General features: G+C 35.9%; 1 protein-coding gene across 1 annotated transcript in view; it reads left to right on the top strand.

The window, feature by feature from the left end:
- CDH12 (cadherin 12) overlaps positions 1 to 24,541 on the top strand; it is a 1,058,455-nt gene that overhangs the window by 641,779 nt on the left and 392,135 nt on the right. The window contains exon 3 of the mRNA XM_040492478.1: positions 23,588 to 23,734. The gene's annotated coding sequence lies outside the window, so the exon portion shown is untranslated. The remainder of the gene's footprint in view (positions 1 to 23,587; positions 23,735 to 24,541) is intronic.

Here is a 24,541-nt window from a genome sequence, read left to right as displayed (position 1 = left end):
TTCCTCCAAAGGTCACTGCTAGATACCGTGGTTCTGTGTTTGTTTGGCAGTTACTGGTAGAAAATAAGGACATTTATATTTAATGTACCAAATACTTTCTGTCATTTATAGTTCTTAAAATTTTTATTTTGCGACTATTTCCAGGAAGTGACTTACAGTTCTGTGGTTTTATAACTCAAAGTTGCTTCGAGGATTATAATAGAAAATATTTCCAAATAGCTTTTAAAAAATACCATTACTACATACAACTCTCTGGAAAATAATTGCAATTCACAGAAGAGGTTTTCTATTGCATTGAAATTAAAAAAAAAAAATGGCATGTTTATTAAGATAAAATATCAGCTGAGCAAACAAATTGAAAATAGAAAACAAAATAGTGATTTTTTTCTTTTAGTTATGTAATATAATCCTATGTATGAAATGCAATGAAGTATGAATTTTTCAGTGGTCCTTAAGAATGTAAATGACTAATCCTTACATATTGTTTAAAGGGCTATTACAAAAAAAAGGAATCTTTAAAATATATTCTGAAATAGATGTATTCTTGTTTTCCAAAAGCTTTGCCTGTTTTTTTCATGTATGGTTATAAAGCCTCCCCCCACCCCTTATTTCAGTCACTTTAGTGATTATTTTTTATTGGTATAGAGATGATGCATTCAGAATGGTGGTTGATTTATTTACTGCAATTCAAGTAGGTCAAACAAAAGTTTTGTTTTTATCTCCATGTACAGTATCTTTAAAATTTTGCAATTTTTCTATTCTGTTTATTTAGGAACTACTTTTAATATCCCATAAAGTATATAATTTACGATTAAAAAAACAACATACTTTGTTTTTATACCTCTACAGGGAGAAAGGGATAAATATCCCTCATGGTGCAATTGTTTTCAATAAAAGGGTTACCTTGTGAAATATGGTTTTCATATGCATCTCTTGGTACCTACTAAATAAAGAGTTATTTTAGCACTAGCATTTTTCTTATGTGCTACTTTAATGATACTATATATCTTTTTCATTTAATTTTATTAATAGATTTAAACATAAAATCCCCTAATGAACAGTTTGTTGAATACCCATTAAATTAAAAAAGAAAGAAATAACCATTAAAATAATTAAGAAAACCATAGTTATTCTTCATAAATTCTCTACACTCTGTGTTTAACATTCCACGCCACAGGGACAAATTAAAGGCAATATATGTTATTCTATTCAAAACTCTCAGTCTAATTTATAAGGTATAATCACTATTGTAAAGTGGAGATTTTCCTCTTTAGTGTTAATTTTCAGATAATTCTGTTACAAACTGATATAACACAAATAACATTAAAATGGAAGAGGTTCTGTAGATTGAAATGTCACGGTTGTGATGAAATGGGTTCTGTGTGTGTATGTGTGTGTGTATCTGTATGTATGAATATTTATGTGAATATATGTATATATGTGAATATATATGTATATAAACATAGTTTCCCAGTATCATCAAGATTATCTTTTTTTAAAGATTATTATCTGAAAGATAGAGGTTTCCCTGCTATCTGAAATGGATCATTCCTATGAAAGCTTTCATAAACTGACATAACATGAAGCATTACCCAATCATTTATAAGGAAACATTTTTAGCGTCCCCAGACCCCCAAAATAGCCTATCTTGGCTGTTCTGATACTTTTGAAACTTCTTGTACTAATGGATGCACAAAATAAGTAGAGATAAAGCACAGATGCTTAGAGATGAGGTTCCAAGCTCTGGGGATAAGATGCTAACTAAGATGGCTGAATGTGGTTCCCAGGGAAGGAGCTGGGCAGGGCCTTTCCCGCTGCTCTGGGAGTATAAGGACTCTAAGAGCTCACTGCACAATAAATGCTGAAAACTATTTTCAGTCTTCTCTCTTTTTCATGAAAGCAAAAATCCCTTTCAGATTTCTTTCAGTTATCAAAAACAGGTACTAATTGAGGACATTCTAAAAGCAAAGTGGCCTAATGCGAACGTTCAAAAAATAGGGGATACCTATAGAGTCTTGTTTTTTCCCAATGTTCTGTATAAAATTCATGTCACAAAATATGGCATTGTTATGTGAAGACAGTAAAAGAACACGCTAATGTGACCATTTCAGTGTGATTTACTATTATTACACCATTTTATTTATTCATAAATCTACTAAAGATGGTAATTTAGCATTCCACCCATTTCTTACAGCCGGGTTGAAGAAGTAAAAGAGATATGCAAATGCTTTGCGCAGTCTTCTCCCATGAATCTTCTTGGCTATTAAAGAATTATGAACTCTCATTTTTGTGACAATAGTTTGTAATAGTTTGTAAACAAAACAAACTACTTTGCCATGAATCTATTTCCTAGTGAATGGAAAGAGTAAGAATATGAACAAGACAATCTGTCTAATTCTAATGTAGTATTAAGAATATGGAAAAAACAAAGATAGCATCATATCATAATGAAAAGTTAGCCCAAATAAGCTTCCTTTAATATTCGCTCAGCAATTTGCCCTTTGTCCTTGAAAAGGACAGGCTGTTAATTTAAAATAAATGAAATTTGTTTCTTTTCCATTTTTTTTCATGTGTGCATCTGTGTGTGTGTGTGTGTGTGTGTGTGTGTGTGTGTGTGTCTGTGGATTTTCTACATACTCTTATTAACAAATTGAGGTTCTTATCCAAAACAGCCAAATAGTTGCAAGCACTGTATTTCATAGTTGAGTTTCCAAACTATTGCCTCAAATTGATTTTCCAAATCAGTATATCTTTAGCATCATAGCCACACCTTCATTCATTTATCAGTAGACATTACTGTCATTCACTGATTTTTCATTACCCTTTGAAATGTCACTTGGGAACATTACCAATTAGGAAAAAATGACCTTATTATTTAAAAATAGCATGGATATGAAATAGTGTCAATTGTATATGTGTGGAGGTATCAGAAGAGGTCAGCCCACCTGGCATTAAGACTTTAACAATCTTGACTGTGCTGACAGATTAAATATGGAGAATATCTGGAGTACAGAATGACTGCTGATGAAGAAGGGAAAACCAGTATAAGGGCACACATTTCATATGTGGGCTTAAAATGTAAGCTAAATCAAGCAAAACTTCCCAAAAGATCAAAAGTGATGATGTAGAATTATTTTGGGTGAAATACCTGAATGTTTCCAAATTAATAGGGGGGTTGATGAAATTGCAAACACCATTACAAAACATATTTTACCAAATAACTGGATAATTACCACTCCATCTGAGGCGTTCATGTAATTTCTACGATTTGAATTTACTTTTGTGCCCTTTTAGTGTGCAAACCAAGCCCAATTCCTATTTTAGACATAATAGCTAGTATTTTTTGTTTTTGCAAAAGCAGAGAAAATAGATTTAAATTGCATGTGTACTTGATCGTAGAAGTGACAGCAAGTTGATTAAATAGAAGAATAGATTTAAGTTTGCTTTTTCACTCCAAAACACCAGAATGGAGCACACCATGATAAGTACAATCCCAGGGAAAGTTAAGTGGTATTACTGAAAAGAAGGAAGTCCCTCACAATGACCGTGAACACGCCAAGGGAATGGACTTGCAAATTTGCTAGAAGGGTTGAGATACTGCTGCTATAAATTTGATGACGTAAAAATGTCTAAAATACTGTGATTTCATCAAAGATCTACTCAATTGAAGAATTCTTGTGCCTATAATTATAAATGGACAACTTAAATCTCCCCTTCTGTAAAAGTGATTTTATTAATTTAACTATTAAAACAGGTTTATATGTAGGGAAACAAAGGCTGTTTCTTCGATGAATTTATTGTATCTGTAATTATGTTATGTTTATGACAGCACCTGTAATTTTCATTAGAAGAAATAATTGGAAGAACGAATAAGGTGTTTTTTGTTTTTTTGTGTTTTTTTTTATTAAGGATATGATGAATTTGGCATGTAGAGGTGGTGACCAGTATTCATCTCTCATATCTGATTAAGGGATTTGTGCTTTTCCAGGGCACATTCAGGCTAATTAAAATCATGCTTGTGTTTTCATTAATGGGAGCAGAACAGTAATTCCTCAAGCTTATGATAAAAATGTACACCACGTGATATAAAATTGAGTTCCTCTTTTGATTGTCAGAGGCCAGGAGAGTAAATCATTCAGTCATTCTTTATGAAAAATGGGTAATGTATTTACTTGTTTTTTATCTATTTATTTTATTTTACTTTTTTACCAGAACATAAAGGGAAAAAAGGTTTATACACACGGAAATGATCTCATTTTTCCTTTGGGAAAAGACTTTACCCACTAATAAATGTTAAAATATTAACATTGAAATTCTGCAAAGCTCAATTTTCCTATTACCTAATAGGAAAAAAGAAATGCCTGTACCCCATTATGGTCTAAAATGTGGCCAGTGTCCTTTTCAGATCCGCTTATGTTTCATCTATTTTTTTAATAAAAATATTGCCACTTGTTATTAAAGCTATATTAATAATACTAGTAAATAACAGCTACGATTTATTAAGAACTAAGCATTAATGAAACTTTCCAGGATGTCTTACTGAAATTAGGTAAAGATCTTAAATGTAGGTATTGTTATCCTTATTTTGCAAATTTAAAAACTAAGGTTTTGAAAACTTAGCTCACTTCTCCCAGCTTTGGAGTTCTTATTTCATACGCAGACTAATGGGGCCATTATGGCCATGTAAGTGTTGCTGTTGGGGAGTCAATGCAGGCAACCAGGGGACTGGAGAATCAGAACCTTTCTACAGGTGTTGTTTTGATATTTTTGAAGTTTCTCTTTGTTGTGAGCAAATGAAAGGGAATACATTATAAATAACTGTATAAAATGTCTGTTGCACTAAAGGGTACTGTTTTCTCACATAAAGGAATTTCTCAGAGGATCGAAATTATACTAGTTGGAAGTTTCAAGTGTAGCTGCTCTTCAAAATCCTCGCCGTTGTGTCCTTTGTAAATCAATCAACTTAAATTCTGGGAAAATCTCCCCAAAAAGTGAAACAAAGATTCCTTTGTTAAATTATTTCTGAAATGCCCCAAATTAAGTCATTATTAATATGTTTCTAATTTGTAAAGAAAAGTTATGAGACCTTATTCACTTATGTAAACTGAGTCATTTTATTCATTTATTTTTTTTCTTTTGAGAGAGAACGAGGGAGAGCAAGAGCACACATGCGATCAGGGGAGGGACAGAGAGAGAAGGAAAGAATTCCAAGCAGGCTCCGCACCATCAGCATGGAGCGACATGCAGGGGTCCATCTCATGAACCATAGATCATGACCTGAGCTGGAATCAAGAGTCACAAGCTTAACCTACTGAGCCACCCAGACACCCTGAGTCATTGGATTATTTAACCTCTGGATCTCTCAGTATCTAGATGATCCCCTCCACCCCACCCCCACTCCAGTCAAATTATATACGCTTTGCCTGATCCATTGAAGTAGAATATTATCATACTGGGATTAGCACAAATTAGGGAAAGTGCAGACTTCTGGACAACTCCGCTCTAGACCCATCTAAGTCCTTTATAATTCACTGGAAGGCAATTGGGAGGTCTTTCTATATTACCCCAATTTTTTTAGTCCTCATTAATTCAGATAGGTTAATATATACAACATGTCACATCCAAAAATTAAAATGGAATAAAATACACATGGCTATTGACATATTATTGATGAACATTATCTTAAAAATTGAAAGTACCCAGTCTTACTCTTTTTTCTACACGTTATATTGAATCAACAGATATCAAAGAGTGGGGGAAAGGGCTAGTCTAAACTAAGTCATTAAAGGTCAGTTGTTAAGATCTACTGTGGCATTCCTTTCATTCATGTAATTAACTGTTACATATGGTACTGAGGACAACAGGAAATAAAATGTGCTCTCTGTACTGAAGAGACTCAAATATCTTGCAGTGGATGATGTTAGTGTTATTTATTTATTTATTTATTTATTTATTTATTTATTTATTTATTTATTTGTATGCTATGTAACAAATCACTACAAACTTTTGGCATAAATGAACACCTGTTTATTATCTCACATTTCTGTATACCAGAAGTCTGGGCAGGTTCACTTGTGCTCTTTAATCAGAGTATCACAGGGTGGAAGTCAAGGTTTCACCCAGGCTGACCTCTTATCTGGAGGATCTAGAGAAGGGTCAGATTCCAAGCTCATTCAGGTTCTTGGCCAAATAAAGTACCCCTTGTTGTAGGATTGAGCTCCTGTTTTCTCCCTGTCAACTGGGAGTCTCTCTCAGATAGAGACTACTCTCAGGTCCTTTCCACAGGAAAGCCCAAACCAGCCCCTCTCTTTTCACATCTTTGACTTCTGGTTCTATCCCTTATTGGAGAAAAAGCTGTTTTTAAATGGCACATTAAATTAGATTGCATTTACCAAGATAATCTCTTTATTTACTGTTATTTGTAACTTTGGTTACATCTGCAAACATTTCTTTTGCTATTGTAAAAGAATGAGGGTCAGGGGTGCCTGGTTGGCTCGGTTAGGCGCCTGACTTCGGCTCAGGACATGATCTCGCAGTTCATGGGTTTGAGCACCTCATCAGGCTCTGCTGACAGCTCAGAGCCTGGAGCCTGCTTCGGATTCTGTGTCTCCCTCTCTCTCTGCCCCTCCCCCACTCACGCTATCGCTCAAAAATAAGTAACCATTAAAAAACTTAAAAATAAATAAGTAAAATAGAAGAGTGAGGGTCATTGGGATTATTACAGAATTCTATCTACCACCAACACAGATGATAGTGGAATACAGAGAATACAGAAGTTAGCCTTTACAGAGTTATCTTTACACTTGCATGTGATGCTGCAGATATCTCAGTAATGCAACCGTTTGAATGTAAAAAGAAATGTTAAAAAAAAAAGAAAGAAAAGAAAAAGGGAGATTGCAGGAAAGTGGCTAAAATGGGGATGAAATTTGTCTTCCCAACTGAACCTAATTAATCATCTGTCTGAATTTGTTATTCCATATTCTGTTTCATGTGATACTCTTGATCCCTAGATGTTTAGTTTTTTTTGCTGCTACTATTTGTGTTGTTGTTGTTATTGTTAGCCGACCACTAGGTATTTGATGTTAACATTATAAAAGATTTACTTTCCCTTTGGGAATTGTGCAGAAAGTTTTTAAATCTTTAATCAAGTGAGCGTCTAGGTGTATCAGTCATGGTTGCACTGGAGAATAAGAACCAGTGGGTATAAATATTATGAATTTTATTGCCAGGAATTGGCTTCTGAAAATGTAGGAGCTGGCTAGACAAGTTCAATAGTTGTAGGGCAGGCCATCGGGGGAAGGCTGCATGTCTAGGATACAGGCAAAGCTGCTCTCCACAGGAAGAATTACTTTTTTTTTTTTTTTTTTCAGGGAAGTTTCAGTTATGCTCTTTAAGACTTTCCAGTGATTGAATAAGCCCACCCAAATTATCAAGGATAATCTCCCTTACTTAAGGTCAATTTTTTACGAACTTTAATCACGTCTCCAAAATACCTTCCCAGCACACCTAGATTAGTGTTTGATTCGAGAAGAGCTGGTGACTGTCACCTAGCCAAGGTGACATAGAAAAAAACATCATCACTGCTTCTTGTTTTTGGTTTTAGACAAAGTGGTTGCATTTCTTTCCAAAGTGTCATTACACCACACCCTACTGAATCCAGCACTGTTTTTTTTACATTGATTTCCTCAAGTGCATATTCGAATGTCAGATATATCCATGCAGAAGTACGTGAGCACATGCTTGGTGGCCTTCTACATGACCTAACCTAACCATCATGGTATTTTAGAGATAACCATGCACTTACATTTTTATTTTTATGAACAAAATGGGTAGATATCAATAGCACAAAATAATACTCTCTCTCTATTTTATAACTTTGTTTTGCCATTACGATAAGTTCAGAGTCAACTCACACTTCAAGTTCTAGAGCTATTCACAGTCAGGGTAGAAAAAAATGATTTCAGTCAAACACAAAGTACCACACTCTTGCATATTCTTAGTACTCAGTGCCACGTGCGCCCATATTTAGAAGAAAAATCTTGAATATGGTACAATGCAGAAAGGCAAAGCTGGTTAATTTGGCAGATTTTCATGGTTACCTTGGTCTTCCAAGAGAATCTGTTGTTTTTCATGTAAACATAGATTCCAAGCCTTCCCTAAGATTACTTCAATTTATATATCATACTGTAGAATGACAAATTGGCACTTTCTTTTCCCTGGGTAATTTCTACATGTACGAGTAAGGGAAGAAATTAAAGGTCATTCATTCGTCTATAAAAATGTGTAGTCAGTAAACTCTTCTCTAAAAAACAATGGCACTGTCTTAAAAGTTTCAAGATAAAAAATCTTAAAATCTCATAGCAGAGCTGTAATCATTTATAGTGATTTTTAAGTGACATTTCAGTTGTAGTACCAACCATTGCTGTCACTGTCTTTAATTTATCATTTGTTCATAAAGAATATAAAGGCCTGGAAAACTGGGAAGACAAAATGATTGGTTTCAATTTCTTCATTAAAGAGCATATAGACATTTTTCTTGTTTTTATATTCAATACAAATCATCCATTTACTTATATTTGAGGAAAAAAAAAATCAAAATCTTTTTCCAAAGCCTACATTCTTAGGTTAAATTTTTCCTGAGGATGGGAGGAAACATAATAAAGAGCTATGCTTGTGTATGTTTATAAGCTTAGAATTCCTTTCTACATTATCATAAGAAATCATAATTAAACTCATAAAGTCATTGTCTGGACAGAGTGTACAACCATATTTTTATGATGGAGATATCAGATACCTGAATATCTTTGTTCTACTTTTGGAAATGCTACGAGATACACTATGTGTTTATTTTAATCTATGAATTTTACCTGTGTAGAAAAAAATGTAAATATAAATCTATTTAACTGAAAGTCATGCTAATTTTATTTTACAAGGGATTGATTTGATGAGTTTTTAACTGAAATATTAGTGTATATAAAGTATAGAAATGATTTATATTATTTTATAATGTTGTGGATATGACTGTTATTTCATAGCATGGTCAGTATAAATCAAGATTAGTGTAAGTTTCTTCTATCAAAATACAACTTGAATAAAAGAGATCCATAATGATATAGCACTAGTCAACACATCACTATTAGTTTAAGTTGGTATTGCAAATAACTATTTAAGCCAAATATTTATTTTTTAGTGGTTATTTTGTATTTTTTAATGGTTACATTTTAAAATATCCTAAGTACATAAAAAATATCTTTAATTTTTCCTTTTTATTGTAAACTCTAAAACATTTACTAGCTAGTCCTTTAAGATACCAATTTGCCAGACTCTGTGCCAAATGAACATAGAACAATGGAACGTCAGCAAATGTCTAGCTTATTTTTTTAAATTATTATTCATGTGACCTCAAGCAGGATTCACTTACTTTACGTTAGCCTTGATTTTTCATCTGCAGAATGAACATAATAATATTATTTGCTCACCTTAAACATACAGTAATTCTCAAAGGAAATAATATGCCTCCCATCTCTTTGAAAAGTACATAACACTATAAAATGGACATGTTATATGGAATCAGGATACACAAAGAGCTTGACTTTCAGAGAAGGCTCTGGAGTAACTGATGAATTGCAATCCTCAATAAGCCATGTCCTAACATTGTTGATTTGAGGAATGTTACACTAAATCTAAGTACCCTACCTAGCAAAAACTTTCTATAACCTTGTTCTTGGCAAGAGTTCAGGTCCTGCAAAGAAGTAGCTGTTGGTATAACTCTGTGTCCCTAATTAGCTCTCACCTGCTTCCCTCCTGGAAATAAGCCTCCAGTGCCCACTGGCAGTGACAAATTTCCTGATAATGATTGGTTTCTTCTGGAATGTCCCTATTATGGGATTTATGCTTTGTGATTCAATGGCTTGCAAAACACTTGCCCCTGATTTTGCTTGGCAATTCAGTCAGAATATCTTTTATTGGCAGGATGTTGCCTCTCAAAGTAGCTTTGATGGGTATGTCAGTTTTTTATAGGCTTCCTACACTACCTTGAAGGTCTGCCTTTCCTCTGATTTAATGTCTTCCTCAGTAGTTCTGGAATACTGAGGGGCCATTGTATGTAGTGCTTAGCTGGGCAAAGCCCCAACACTGAATTCCAAATAGATTAGGGCAGAGTTTCTACTATAAGAACCCCCTTTACCTACACGAGTGTCATAAGTCTTGCTTGCTTGCATAACAGCAATACTCAGGAGGTGTAATGTAAAACCTAAGAATGAAATCCTTCTGAGTCCGACTTTGGCTCAGGTCAGATCTCGCAGTTGACGAGTTTGAGCCCCAGGTTAGGCTGTGTGCTGACAGCTCAGAGCCTGGAGCCTGCTTCAGACTCTGTGTCTCCCTCTCTCTCTGCCCCTTCCCCGCTCATGCTCTGTCTCTCTCTGTCTCAAAAAAAAATTTACTAAACATTAAAAAAAAATTAAAAAAAATTAAATCCTTCTAGTGGATGTCTCTGTGTTGTATACCAGGTCACAAAACACAGTGGTACAAGAGTGCTTCTGTGTTTACTTTGTATGAAAACCATACCAGCAAAAATCTCTCATAAGGATGCCCTTCAGTACTAACTCAAACAGAAATACTTGTATTAGACTACTAAAATTTTCTTCTTTTTTGATACCGTGATGGTCAAGAGATTATGTCAGGGCTCAGGGCAATTTAAAGACACCCTCAACTTCCACAAGCTTCAGGGCTCTTCTGCGTCTGAGTCTCTTATGCTCACTACCAAACCTCAGACCTACTGAGCATAAAGTATTTACCCCTAAGACATCAGAATTTTTACACATTATGACCTTTGACCAGCCCATGTATTCCCCTGCCTTTTCGAAAAATGAATTGAGGAGTTGGTCCTAAGAGGGCTTCCTCCATAGAGATCCTTAGCTAAGATGTTCATTCAAGAACATGTCAAAACTCAATTCAGAAAAGCCTGAATTTTCCCATCAAGTTGCAAACTTTGAAAGCAATCAAAGTTCACCGGACAAGGATAATAGTCTTCCTATTAATTGTAAGTGTTGGAGAGAAAACATAAAGCTTATGTCATAATAATTCTGGAATAAGTAGAATTACTTCAAGTTATTTATAAAAATCTTACTCCCATTCTTATTATAATTTTATGCATTTAAATTATTGCTAAATCATCATGCTTTAGAGTAAGTTTTATAATTATGTGATTTTTTTCTTAATTAAAGCCACTAAAAGCAGAGTGTAGCAACTTAAGTTTAACACAATCCATCATCTTGCAACTAGTTGTGAGTATGTTTGTCCTCTCGTTAATATAATAAGTTGCATGCTTTAATTATAAATGAAGATATAAATTGTGAAATATTAATTTTCTCAAGAAATGTTTATTAATAATATATAATTCTTATATTTTCAGATCCATAACACTGAGTTTAAAATTAGTAAAAAAAACAGACTTAAAATGACAATTTTATGAATTTAAAAATAACTCATTTTTTTTTTATTTTTTTTTTAAATTTTTTTTTCAACGTTTATTTATTTTTGGGACAGAGAGAGACAGAGCATGAACGGGGGAGAGGCAGAGAGAGAGGGAGACACAGAATCGGAAACAGGCTCCAGGCTCTGAGCCATCAGCCCAGAGCCCGACGCGGGGCTTGAACTCACGGACCGCGAGATCGTGACCTGGCTGAAGTCGGACGCTTAACCGACTGCGCCACCCAGGCACCCCAAAAATAACTCATTTTTAAGTGGAGAAGAATACATACAGAGTAAGACTGAACAACACTTAATGAAATTGCAAAGTTCTTTTATCATTATGGAAGATGACGTGTATAAAAAGGTACCTTAAAATAACCAGTGTTTTCTCCATTAGAAATCAAGCCCCTAATTTTTGGTCTTTAGATAAGAAAAATAACACTATGTGATAATGGTAAACGGACCTTGCTTTGTAACCCATGTGAGATAACTGCCCTGAATGAGATAGTTCTAGTGTGGTGAATTGTGAAAGCTTTTTCATATACCCAAGCAGGGCAGAAGCATCTGGAAGTCTAATTCCCCAAAGATTTCTCTGTGCTGCTTTTAAACAGAATAGTAAAATGATGGAGCTGGTAAACATCTGCCAGTTACAGGAAACCAATATTTTGTTCAATAGGGCACTATACCGTGTGTTCAGCAAGAATTTACTGTGGGTCTACTCTATATCTGGTACTTACATTAAACACTGTGAGAGCTGTCAAATACTATAGGTCCTTTTACATAAACACATATGTTGAAGTTTGGAAAGAAATCAGGTAAGCCCAAGAATAAAAATGCAGAGATCAGGAAATTGTATTCTGATAACAATTCAAGAGACTTTTTGAAATGGTTGGAAGTTACTGTATAGGCAGATCAAGATGAAATTTTAATAATGGGCAAGAAATATACATTTTATTCGATAAGCAGCTGGGGACTATGGAGCTTCCCTTGACAAATGAGTGACATGTCAATTTCTAAGCTTTATAATAAATAATATGCCTTCAGATGTTACTCTTAACCACCATCAGTAGGACACGTTGGTAAATTAGGGTAATAGCTTCTGGAATCAAATTTCAGATATTATTGGCCAGCTAACCTCTTCTTGAAGGGTGCGATAAAATAACATCAACACTCTACTACTACAGGGAACACAACGGCAGTCCAAATGCAGAAAGATAGTGAGCTAGACTATATTGTCATGGTATTCCTAATAGCATTAGTCACTTACAGCCAAAGCCAAAGCCAAAGCCAAAGCCAGAAATCAAACAAAAACAAACAAACAAACAAAAACCCACAACACTGCATTAATGATACAATGGATATGTTGCGGTCGGGGGGGAAGGACCCCTTATCTTTTACACAGCACACTGAAGTATTTAGAGACAGGATAACATTGCATCTAGGTTTTGCTTCAACTGTGTCCAAGAACAGAGTGAGAGAATATAGAGGAAACAAGATTGGCCACAAATAGCCAAATGATGAAGCCGGATGATGTGAGCGTAGGTGTCTATCAATACTATGTCCTTTACTTTTTATATTTGTCTGAAGTTTTGTAATAGAAAGTTGGAAAACAATAGAAACTAGGTGAAAGGAAATGGGTTCTTCGTCTATTTCTTCTCCAGTGCTCACCAGGCATCTCAGATTTCACCCATTCACTACAATGATACTTCCAGAGCTCATTCAAAAGTGAAAAACAGATTACACAAAAGCATGGGAGGGATTTTACCCAATACCAAAATATTTATATCTTTTTTTTTTTCTGGCTACAGTCTCATCCCACAAGCCACACCCCTATATGGTAGCTGACCTGTTTCTCTATGGGATTGGAATCAGATTTATTGATTTTTATCCATTCTTGATGGAAGAGGATACAGTGAAAATGAGAGTACAGCCAATACCACTTGTCAACCATCAGAAGTTGGTACTGATGTTTTTCAGTTGATGCAACTTCTGGTGTCATCGAAAACTGAACTATGAGAGAATCAGCATCCACTCTGAAAGAAGTCATGTATCACTTTAACTTAACATATTTAAACCTGAACTTTATGTAAGAATGTAAGTTGTAGCTCCTTCTTCCCTTTGTTTGCATAGACGTATACAAAAAAAGGAGAAAAAATCGGAAGAGGGAGGGATAAGTAAAACAAATCGAAGATTATGCGTTTTCTTCATTTTTCTCTAGTTTACACTTGTTAGGAACAAGAAATGGTGAGTTAGCCTACCAAAACTCCAATGTCAATCAAGAAAAAATCTTGAGTTTCTCATGATGCATAACCTTCCTTTAAAAATGTATAAATAGGTTGGGACGCCTGGATGGCTCAGTGGGTTAAGTGTTAGGCTCAGGCCAAGATCTCACAGTTCATCAGTTCAAGCCCTGTGTTGGGCTCTGTGCTGACTTCTCGGAGCCTAAAGCCTGCTAGGATTCTGTGTCTTCCTCTTTCTCTGCCCTCCCCAACTCATGCTTTGTCTCTCTCTCTCTCAGAAGTAAATAAAAACATATAAAACCTTTTAAACAATGTATAAATAGGCTTAAGTTATATGATAATCAGCTTTTTTCTATTAAAAACCAGTTGAAAACCTTCCCACGTTAAAAACATATTGATCGGGGCACCTGGTTGGCTCAGTTGGTTAAGCGACCGACTTTGGCTCAGATCATGATCTCGCGGTTCGTGAGTTCGAGCCCCGCGTCAGGCTCTGTGCTGACAGCTCAGAGCCTGGAGCCTGCTTCGGATTCTGTGTCTCTCTCTCTCTGCCCCTCCATTGCTCATGCTCTGTGTGTCTCTGTCTCTCAATAATAAATAAACGTTAAAAAATTAAAAAAAATATTGATATATGTATGCTAATGATGCATTCATTTATCAGATTTTCTTATTTACATCTAATCAATACATTAGTATCTGCAGTTTTTCACTATTATAAGCAATGACATGATGCACAATATTTTCTCAATAAACATCTCTAAAGTCATCCGATTTATGTATACACACACATATACCTGCTCTTTTGTTACAAATGTCAAAATTGTTCCCTTGATATTAGCAGTTAGGTGTCCAGAAGAATTGTTTCTATTATGCTTTGTAACATAATTGCCAAAAATATCATGGTATAATTTCATTTTACATCTCTAATGGGAATATTTTCCTTAGGGTTCACAATATACCCAAAAGTATGACATATTTAGCCTACATCCAATTGGACATCATCATTAAGCAATGAAAAAAGTTTTCTTTTGAGTTTTCATAGTGTGTATATTGCCTGTTTGACTAAAAACAGTCGCTAATTTTTATTGGGACCTTATTTTGTAGGTTACCTTTTTGGTACTGCATATCTACTAACTCATTCAATCTGATTCCCTCATATCCATGAACTCATTTCATACTTTTTTTAATCCTCCTTTTTAATCTGAGGAAATGAAGGCAAATGTGATTTAAGCAAGTGGCCCAAGCATCCATAAGTACCGTTTGCTGATGTCATGTCGCTGTACTGTTTTCATCCCAGAGAGTGAGCCCCCCAAGTTGCTGCTGTTTTCACCACAATTTTTTACCACTGCACCATTATTACAAAAACTTAAGTCCATATATTTGATGTACACAAGAGAGTACAAATGTTATTTCAGTCCGGGGTATGTTAAGACCCTGTATTCCTGTGGAGAGTTGAAATATTTTAATAAGGAAAACAGAGTCAGCAAGGCAGATAGAAGTCCCTTGTTCTTTATGACACGGCGGCAGCAAATTATTGACTTTTGCCGAGAGTGGAAAAAAAAAAAAAAACAAGTTGACAGGAGAGGAAACTAGATATTACCGTCAGCGTAACTGCGGGTGGAAGGAGACAACGGTATTCAGAAGTTAATGGAGTCACCATGAAACCCAAAGAAAAAGTTCAATTTAGTAAATAAGTAAATAAGAACAAGAGGGAGATCCTGTAAAGCCACTCTGTACCAATATCAGCTTTACGATGCTATATAAAGTATTTTCAGCTTAAGGCCTGTCAAATGCGGTTAGAGCCTGAGAAAGCTCAATTATTTTTCTGTAATATAGAGTCACCTGCTGTGGCATAGACGCTGAAGATACGGTATGGTGAGATTTCAATACACATTAAACAGAAGTTAGAAATAAATGGACAATGATATACGTGTATCAAGAAGGAATTAAGCATTTCACAGCAGCCATTGTTTGAAATGGAATAGCACTTTATTTGCCTATATAAAATTTTACTGAACTATTATCTGAATAGGTACCAGGACATTAAGTTTAAAGTTGTCTTAAACTTTGATTGAATGAGGAATGCTGTGTACAACTTAAGAAACTGTTAGAAATATAAAGTAGGTGGTTTTATTCCATCTCAAATATGGCTCCTGTAGAAACTAGGAAGTAGAGTTCAAGGCGTGCGCGTTGTTGCCTTATTCTGGATGTAATACAGCATGAACAGTTTAATCACAGTAATGTTTCATTGAAGAAAAATTGAGGAAGGTGTGTAATTTTGCACCTTTACTGAGTGTAGCCTGTAAAATAAGCTCCACACATGTAAAGTGCAAATCAGATGTGTATACCTCTGACACCGTAATCAAGATATGGCACATTTTCACCATCTCTTTGTGACCCCTTGCTGTACCCCCATCCTCCACCAATCACTTTCCTGGCTTCTGGCATTTTGATTTAGTTTCCATATCTTTAATTTTTTTATAAATGGAATTATATAGTAGTTCCTTATATACTATTTGTGTCTGGCTCGTTTCAGTCAACATAAAGACCGTGTGGTTCAGTTTTCAAGTATAGAAGTATTTTTTTTTCCTTTTAACTGACGAGTAGTGTTTCACTGTATGCATGTATCTATTGGTACATTTGGATTGTTTCCAATTTTTTGCTGTTAGGAATAAAGTCAATCATTTGTATATCAGTCTTTGAATGGACAGATGCTTTCTCTTCTTTGGGATAAATACCTTGGAATGAGATAGTGGCATCACATAAGAGGTGTATGTTTAACTTTTCAAGAAATGACCAAAATGTTTGCTGAAAGTGGTTGTATGTTTTATATTCCCTCAAGCAGTGTGTGAAGGTTACAGGTGTTCTGCATCATTGTCTATACTTGGTATTGATAGTTTTTTTTTCTTTTTAATTTTACTGATGCTAACAGATGCATGGTAGCAGAAATGACTTTAAACAATTAAATATATAGTTTTGAATTAAGAGGTCCATGTAAATTAGGACTTTTTCAGTCTTAGTTTGTTTTTTTTTTTTTTTAATTTTTTTTTCAACGTTTATTTATTTTTGGGACAGAGAGAGACAGAGCATGAATGGGGGAGGGGCAGACAGAGAGGGAAACACAGAATCGGAAACAGGCTCCAGGCTCTGAGCCATCAGCCCAGAGCCCGACGCGGGGCTCGAACTCACAGACCGTGAGATTGTGACCTGGCTGAAGTCGGACGCTTAACCGACTGCGCCACCCAGGCGCCCCAGTCTTAGTTTTTAATGAACAGAAATTCATTTGATAGTACTTTTCACTCCACTACTTCCAGATCTTTCTACCTTCCATAAATTTACAATCACTGGGCTTCCCCTCCCTCCTTTCTGGCTCTCCACAGAGGGTCAAAATATCTGCTCAATAAGGACATAAACACACCTTTCTTTTATTCTATTAAGGAATACTGTTCATTATGTAGTATTTTATGTGCAATTCTTTAATAACTTGTTTTTGGTCATTGCTAAAAATGTGTGTGGTTTGAAATTTATACACATAGGGGTGCCTGGATGGCTCAGTCAGTTGGGCGTCTGACTTCGGCTCAGGTCATGATCTCGTGGTTCACGGGTTCGAGCCCCACATTGGGCTCTGTGCTGACAGCTCAGAGCCTGGAGTTTGCTTTGTGGATTTTGTCTCCCTCTCTCTCTCTGCCCCTTCCAAGCTCATACTCTGTCTCTCTCTCTCTCTCTCTCTCTCTCTCTCTCTGAAAAATAAATAAAACATTAAAAAAATTAAGAAAAGAAATTTATACACATAATTCTAGACATCACTAATTTTCAGTGGTTTTTAAGTGAATTTGATATGAATTGAATTTAATAATCTTAAGGTTGTACATAATATTTACTTCATTTTGTTTGCACTTTATAATCATATCTATAAGATGCAAAGTAAAATCAATATGAGCTAACAGGAAAGGGGTAAAATACCAAGCAACTGTGTCTACCAAAAGTCACTTGTTTTCTTTTAATTATGTAATGTGTTTTTTTGTTGTATTTTAAATTAACTTCCTACTGAAGTGCAAATGTGGTTTTAAGAATACAAAATATATTGGGGCACCTGGGTGGTTCAGTGGGCTAAGCGTCCCACTTTGGCTCAGGTCATGATCTCATAGTTTGTGAGTTCAAGCCCCACATCAGGCTGTCAGCTGTCAGTGCAGATTTCACTTCAGATCCTCTGCTCCCTGTCTCTCTGCCTCTCCCCCACTTGTGCATGCATGCACACTCTCTCTCTCTTTCTCTCTCTCAAAAATAAATGAACATTAAAAAAATGAATTTGGGGTGCCTGGGTGACTTAGTGGGTTAAGTGTCCACCTTCTGCTCAGGTCATGATCTCATGGTCCGTGGGTCCCAACCCCGCGTTAGGCTCTGTGCTGACAGCTCAGAGTCTGGAGCCTGCTTCAGATTCTGTGTCTCGCTCTCTCTCTGCCTCTCCCCTGCTCACTTTCTGTCTCTCTCAAAATAAAGAAACATTGAAACATTTTAAAAAATGAACTTAATATGTATTTAAAAATATAACATATTGATGTGGTATGTTCATTTTTAAATTGTTCCTTAATTTAATTTTAATCTTAATTAAACTGCCGTTCATTTTTAAATGACCAGGATAATAAAAGAAAAGGCTAAGGATCCATTCTAGGTGTAATATGACAACAGTGTCCTTTCAAAGGAATGATTATACTTACTTAAAAAAAAATAGCAATTTTTTTTTCATGTATTCCATGTGCAACATCAAATCAATGACTCCTGGCTGATTCTTAAGTGACTTGAGCTATGAAAACAAAATATTCTTGCCATAATGTTACTTATAGAATAAAATTGTTAGGGATATGACAGGGTGGGAGAGGGGAGAAAGAGTGTATTTGCTTATATCCTTTCCTTCTTGGCGGCTTGATTATTTCTGAATTAAGTAGAAAAGATATTCCAAATTATTAGCCAAATAGATAACATAATTTAATAGCTGAATGAAATCGTAGAGATAACATATGCTAATTTCCTCACATTTTCCAATAAAATTTTAACTGGAAGTTTTTGAAATGGCTCCGGGTTACAAAGCTTGTAGTGCCGGAATTTTGACCATAGTCCAAGCTTCTGATAGCCAGTTGAGTTTTTCTTTATTTCCAGGAGTTCATAGTGTTTCAAATTCATGGGCATGTGTGAATAAAGCAGGCCTCAAAAATGTGAAAAATTTACCTTAAAGGCTGTTAAATTCAGCCATTCCACGCTTATCCTTACACCTAGGCTGAAATAGGTATAACATATGAGAATCTCTTAGTATTGACCAAACAGCCCAGTGTTAGTAGTTAACTCAATGCTGCTGGCAAAAGGTCAGTTTGTTAATACTTTGCTAGGTTCCTTGCTTGTTTTATTTACTATTTATTTATTTCTTTTTAATTATTTTTATTTTTAATGTTTATTATTTTGAGAGAGAGAGGGAGAGAGAGAGAGAGAGGGAGAGAGAGAGAGAGAGAGAGAGAGAGAGAGACTGAGCATGGGAAGGGCAGGGAGAGGGAGACCCAGAATCCAAAGTAGGCTCCAGGCTCCAAGCTGTCAGCACAGAGCCAGACACAGGGCTGGAAGTCACAAGCCAGGAGATCATGACCTGAGTTGAAGTTGGACGCTTAACCAACTGAGCCACCCAGGTGCCTCAATTTGTTTATTTTTAATTTAAAACAATTAACACTAAAGTTCTGGGATTTCCTTTCTCCTGATAATTAAGTCACCCAAAAAAATGATGCAGGTAGGTAATATTTGAATCTGAAGTCCACAGAGAAGCAAGATGAGATTCATATAAGAATCATAAGACAAACATCAACACAATCATCTTAATATCATAATAATCAAGATCATGAATGCCTATGAGAAATCTAAGCGGAGAAATTTCTGTGCGTATCAATCACAATCTTCCTATCGGCTTAGAGTATGTTTTTTCTTTATTACACGATAATCTCAATTCCTCGCTTGTTAGTACAGACCAAGGAAATGAAGAAAGACTGGCTTCCGTTTAGATACCCATTTGGAGTGTTGACTACGACGTGACACTGACAAGCATATTGTTTAGACACAGTGCAGACCAGTAAGACTTGTCTGGGAAAGGAAGACATCAGATTTTCCACTAAGTGCCAAAGACCAAAGGACAATTACTTGGCTCTTCTTATTCCTAATTCCCCATCATTAAAATATGAATAAAATACTTATCGTAAGTTATATCAAAAGATTCCTGTAAAAATCAAATGAGATGATAGGTGGGAAATTTCTTGGCAAAGTTTAAGGTCTGAATTAATTTGAGTTATCATCATTCTTTTCTTTTAGACAGAATTTTTATTAGAAGCCTTGAAAAAGTGTGGTCACAGTATTTTTCTGTAAGATTATGAATGTGTCTGAGAATTTCAGCAGGCCATATGAAATGGTAGGATTCAAATGAGGTTCAAGAAACTTCTAGATAATGCATAAACACACTAGAAATGAATTCTTCAACTCCACAATTCCTATGAACTTTGCTCTTGCATTACTTCTGCTGGAGAACTAAGATATCAGAAATGATCAAAATTTTGGCCTACTATATTTTTAGTAAGTGTTCTTGGGATAGCCATGCATTAGGATAGGGTCATTTTCCAGTTTAGAAAACAATAATTACTATTTCTGAGGAAGAGGGAGGATGAATTGCAAAAGAGATTTTTTGTTGTTGCAACAATTTGTGCTGATGAAATGACATCATTTGGAACATCTAGGTTGTTTAGGCTAAAGAAATTTTGTTGTTGGATTTCTTTTTCAACTAAGTTATACATAACTATTTACTGTGGCTAAAATATTACAAAATAATATTTTATCAAACATAATTTACAAGATTAATTTTTGAAAGATGTAAATGTATTTTTCAAATCACAAAAACAAGAAAAGTTTCTTATTCATTTGGAAGCAAGTATTTTTTGTTGGTTTTAGTGTTTGGACATTTCTAAACATCAAGATTTTACTGTGAAAGGATCTGCGATTTAATTCTGAATCTGCTCTCTGCTGGCTGGAAGGCACTGATAAATTTCTTTAGTTTCTCAGAATCTTAGCTTACTTAACAGAAATTTTTAAAAGTAATAATAATAATATCTGCTTAATGAGATTGTTTTAAGGATCCATGGACAGCAGCTATAGTAAAAATCCATGCAAAATATCTGACATGTGGAAAGCATTTCACATGTAGTGTCTATAACTATCACTACCATATCTTTGCCATACTCCCCACATAATAGTATCATTTTACTTTGTCACTCACAAGTGGACTTCCACATGAAATCAATTATTTATTCAACATAGGTTAACAAAGAACACTGCAGAATCACTCCTGTTGTCTGTAGAAAATGTTTAAGGTTTAAGGTGAAAGATACTTGGAGCCTGTGTCATTTAGAAGAAGCATCAGTGCAGTCATATGCCGTTGGGGCTTTCCAGGTAGAAACTTTCTACTATGGAACAAAGTTATCTTAACTGTATGTACACTTGTTAGAGCATTGCTTGTGTAGTTTTTCAAATAGCACTTGAAGTTAGCAGGGACAATAATTACTGGTGGATAGGGTTCAAGAAAATAAGAACTGTCTTGGGGCACCTGGGTGGCTCAGTCGGTTGAGCGTCTGACTTCAGCTCAGGTCTTGATCTCTTGGTTCGTGAGTTTGAGCCCCACTTCGGGCTCTGTGCTGACAGCTCAGAGTCTGGAGCCTACTTCCGGATTCTGTGTCTCCCTCTCTCTCTCTCTACCCCTCCCCGGCTCGCTCTCTGCCTCTCAAAAAGAAAGAAATGTAATAAAAAAAAAATTTAAAACCACATATTTAAGAAAATAAGCACCGTCTTAATTAAAAAGCTTTAAAAAGAGGTCACTATTAAAGATCTTCAGAATGAGGCTTAGACCAGTACAAGAACAGAGGGCTTTAACTGCATGGCCGACCAAATATCAGAACCATGGAATCCATCAGATTTTCATTTACAAGCGCTGTGTTAACCACTAATCAGGATCCTTACAGAAGAATTTGCAGTTGTATTTCCTGTTGACTATTTATTTACAATTTATGTGCATCAATTTTGATTTAAGCAGCCTCTTTTCTACTAGAACACTCTAATGCCAGTCTATAATTGGATAATGGATTTCCTGCTTAGCAGCAGCAGAAGTTACTCTCCCTCTCCTGAAGTGTATCGACTGAGTTTTTTCCCTTCATCTCTCCCCCTCCACCAGCTGAGGGAGCAAGAGACCTCCTCTCCGAGGGACACAGGCTCAGCCCTTGTCCTGGGGCTTCTCCACAGTGCATCTGTGTTACGTTCAAGTGTCTGTCCTATTAGAGCAACTCAGTTATGCTGAAGTTTTATTTTGTCCAATAAGTGTCATCAAAGAGCTTGTCCTTTAATGAAATCCTTTTTTGAAATTTATTTGGCAATATGTAAGGCAAACACATTCTCTATCATGCTTTGTGCACCCCTTTATTGAAACTTGGCGGTTTTTTCCAAGATGTATGTTAATATTAAAATATTACAATGCAAATGCAGCCTCCCCCCAACCCTGTCTGTCTTACACACACACACACATCAAGGGAATGCCATATGTCCCAAGCGAAAACCTCCTTGGAAAAGCAGAAATGCTGAACATATCACACAGCACCATTGTGAGAGGACATTTGTCAGTTTTCTCCCTGGCAATGAGATTTTTCTCACCCTCAAGACATGCAAATGACTTTTTTCATCTGTTCTTTTTATGTTATTTGAATAATTTTCTCCTATAGAAGTGAGAGCTGTCAAAAATTAACCATTTGGGGCTTTGGCATTTAGTTATGTGACCTTTTTGAGAAATTAGATCTCTTCAGGGAAGTGGTAACTTTTAAAGTCAGAGATGTTGAAGGGCTTCTCAGGTGGTCAGTGGATAGATATCAGCAGGTTGTTAAGGGCACATGACTATATTAAAATGGTTGACATTTTGGAAAAAAATAAAGTGCTTGACATTTTGGATCCTCTCATACTCTGTTTTTGTTTTAGAAATCGATATTTCAACTGATAATAGAAGAGATGATTCAGTTAGGTGCAATGTCTTACTCCCCCACGTTACTCGGGTTAATAGTATAATGCAAACATTTCTGTAAGTATGTTGCTAACTTAACATGCTCTTTGAAAAACTGCACAAGCGATGCTGTATTCTCCATGCCTTGGTTTGAGTGTTCGTGTCTGTAAGAAACTGCCAAACCAGCTTATTTAGTATGAATACTTTTAATAAATCAGAGAGTTGCACTCTGGAGGGCTGCGATAAACCTCTAAATTCATTTTACGTAGACATAGGTTGAAGTATGTACCAGGCTCGGAGCAAAGACAAATGCAGCTATCTCTTTTATCACATCGCTTTAAACATTTTTCAGCTTTAGGCTTTTCTTACAAATCCGCTCTATCAGGCTATTAATTGTTTCACTGTACCTGATCTCTAACAGGAATGCACCTTGCAAAACAGCAGGAGAAAGCACATTTCTTAAAGTCCTCCGATGGCTTAACACTGTGGCTCATCTCCTTGCACATTATAGTCCTAGCTGTAGTTCATCCATTAGGCTGGAAAAGACAAGATTCCCAAGTGGCCTTGGTGCCTTTTCCGATTCCCAGGGGACCCACCAACCCTCCGCGTGTGTTGCCTGCGCACAGGGAGTGTTCCCTGCTAATCAGGTCAATGATTATCGCCGGGCTCCAGGGACCTGACAGGAGCCTATCACAGCAGTTAGGGAGCCACCAAACGCAGCATGCTCGCGGAGGATCTCCCGTTAGGAAACATCGCTTAGTCCTCATTTACTCACTGGAACCTCTGAGGATTTCAGCTTATCTTTTTGTCCTCGCAGACAGTGAGGGGCTCTACATAAACAGGAAAAAGACGCCCCGCAGGCAGCTACTTGGAGGGTGTTGATCGAAAACTTCCATCTCCCCACCCCATTCACGGTTGATTTGACTGATTTCTCACCTCCTTCACAGAGAATATTTCAATTAAGGTAAGTGCTGGGAGAGCTGGACTGCATCGCCCTGAATTTCTGCATTGAAAGTTCTGACCAAACTGATATTCTGCACTGCAGCAAGTGACTGTTTATGCCAGGAAAAGGCTTAGTTTATAAGCAAGTGTCCGAGAATGAAAACCGGCATTTGGGGATAATGAGATGCCAGAGCAATTTGTCTTGAAATACGAACAGGCTTGCCTTGCATCAAGAGAAAATAAAGGGAAATATGAAAAGAGAGTGAATTTCTCATTTTACCTTTTTAGTAATCTGGAGAACTGTGCAGCGCTAAGGTAACTTGATTTTGATTGAAGTGTTTTGTTGATGTCATACGGTGAAATCTCTGAGTTGAAACGCTTCAAAGTTAAATTAGATGGAAAGAAAATTTGCAAATGAGAGTTGAGATTTTGTGCAGCTCTCTACTTTAACAAGGTTCCCGGGCTCCCTGTGGGTTAAAGGATTTAGGGCTAATCCCCGAATGTTTTAACAGTGTCCATTTAGGAATTAAAATATAAAATGATAAAGTTTCTGATGTAACTGTTAAGAAAAACAAACCAAAAAGAATTAATATACCACTGATACGATTTATGGTTCTTGTAGAAGAGGACGATTTCTTTTCTGAAATAGATTAATAAAAGGAAAGACAAGAAAAATTAACTTCTCTCTAAAATGCTTATTTTTGAAAGGAGAATTCTCCAATAAGAGATTACATTCGTGTGTTTATTGAAATCTTGGCTTTTATGTTTGAGGTTGCTCTTTGTTATCAAACTAAAGCGAATTGAGGTTAAGCTTGCTTTGTACATAGTT

Source organism: Herpailurus yagouaroundi, unplaced genomic scaffold, assembly GCF_014898765.1.
Source record: "Herpailurus yagouaroundi ecotype Mexico unplaced genomic scaffold, PumYag 29, whole genome shotgun sequence".
Lineage (NCBI taxonomy): Eukaryota > Metazoa > Chordata > Mammalia > Carnivora > Felidae > Herpailurus > Herpailurus yagouaroundi.
The sequence above is the reverse complement of the archived record's forward strand: the minus strand, read 5'-3'. Positions and strand labels throughout refer to the sequence as shown.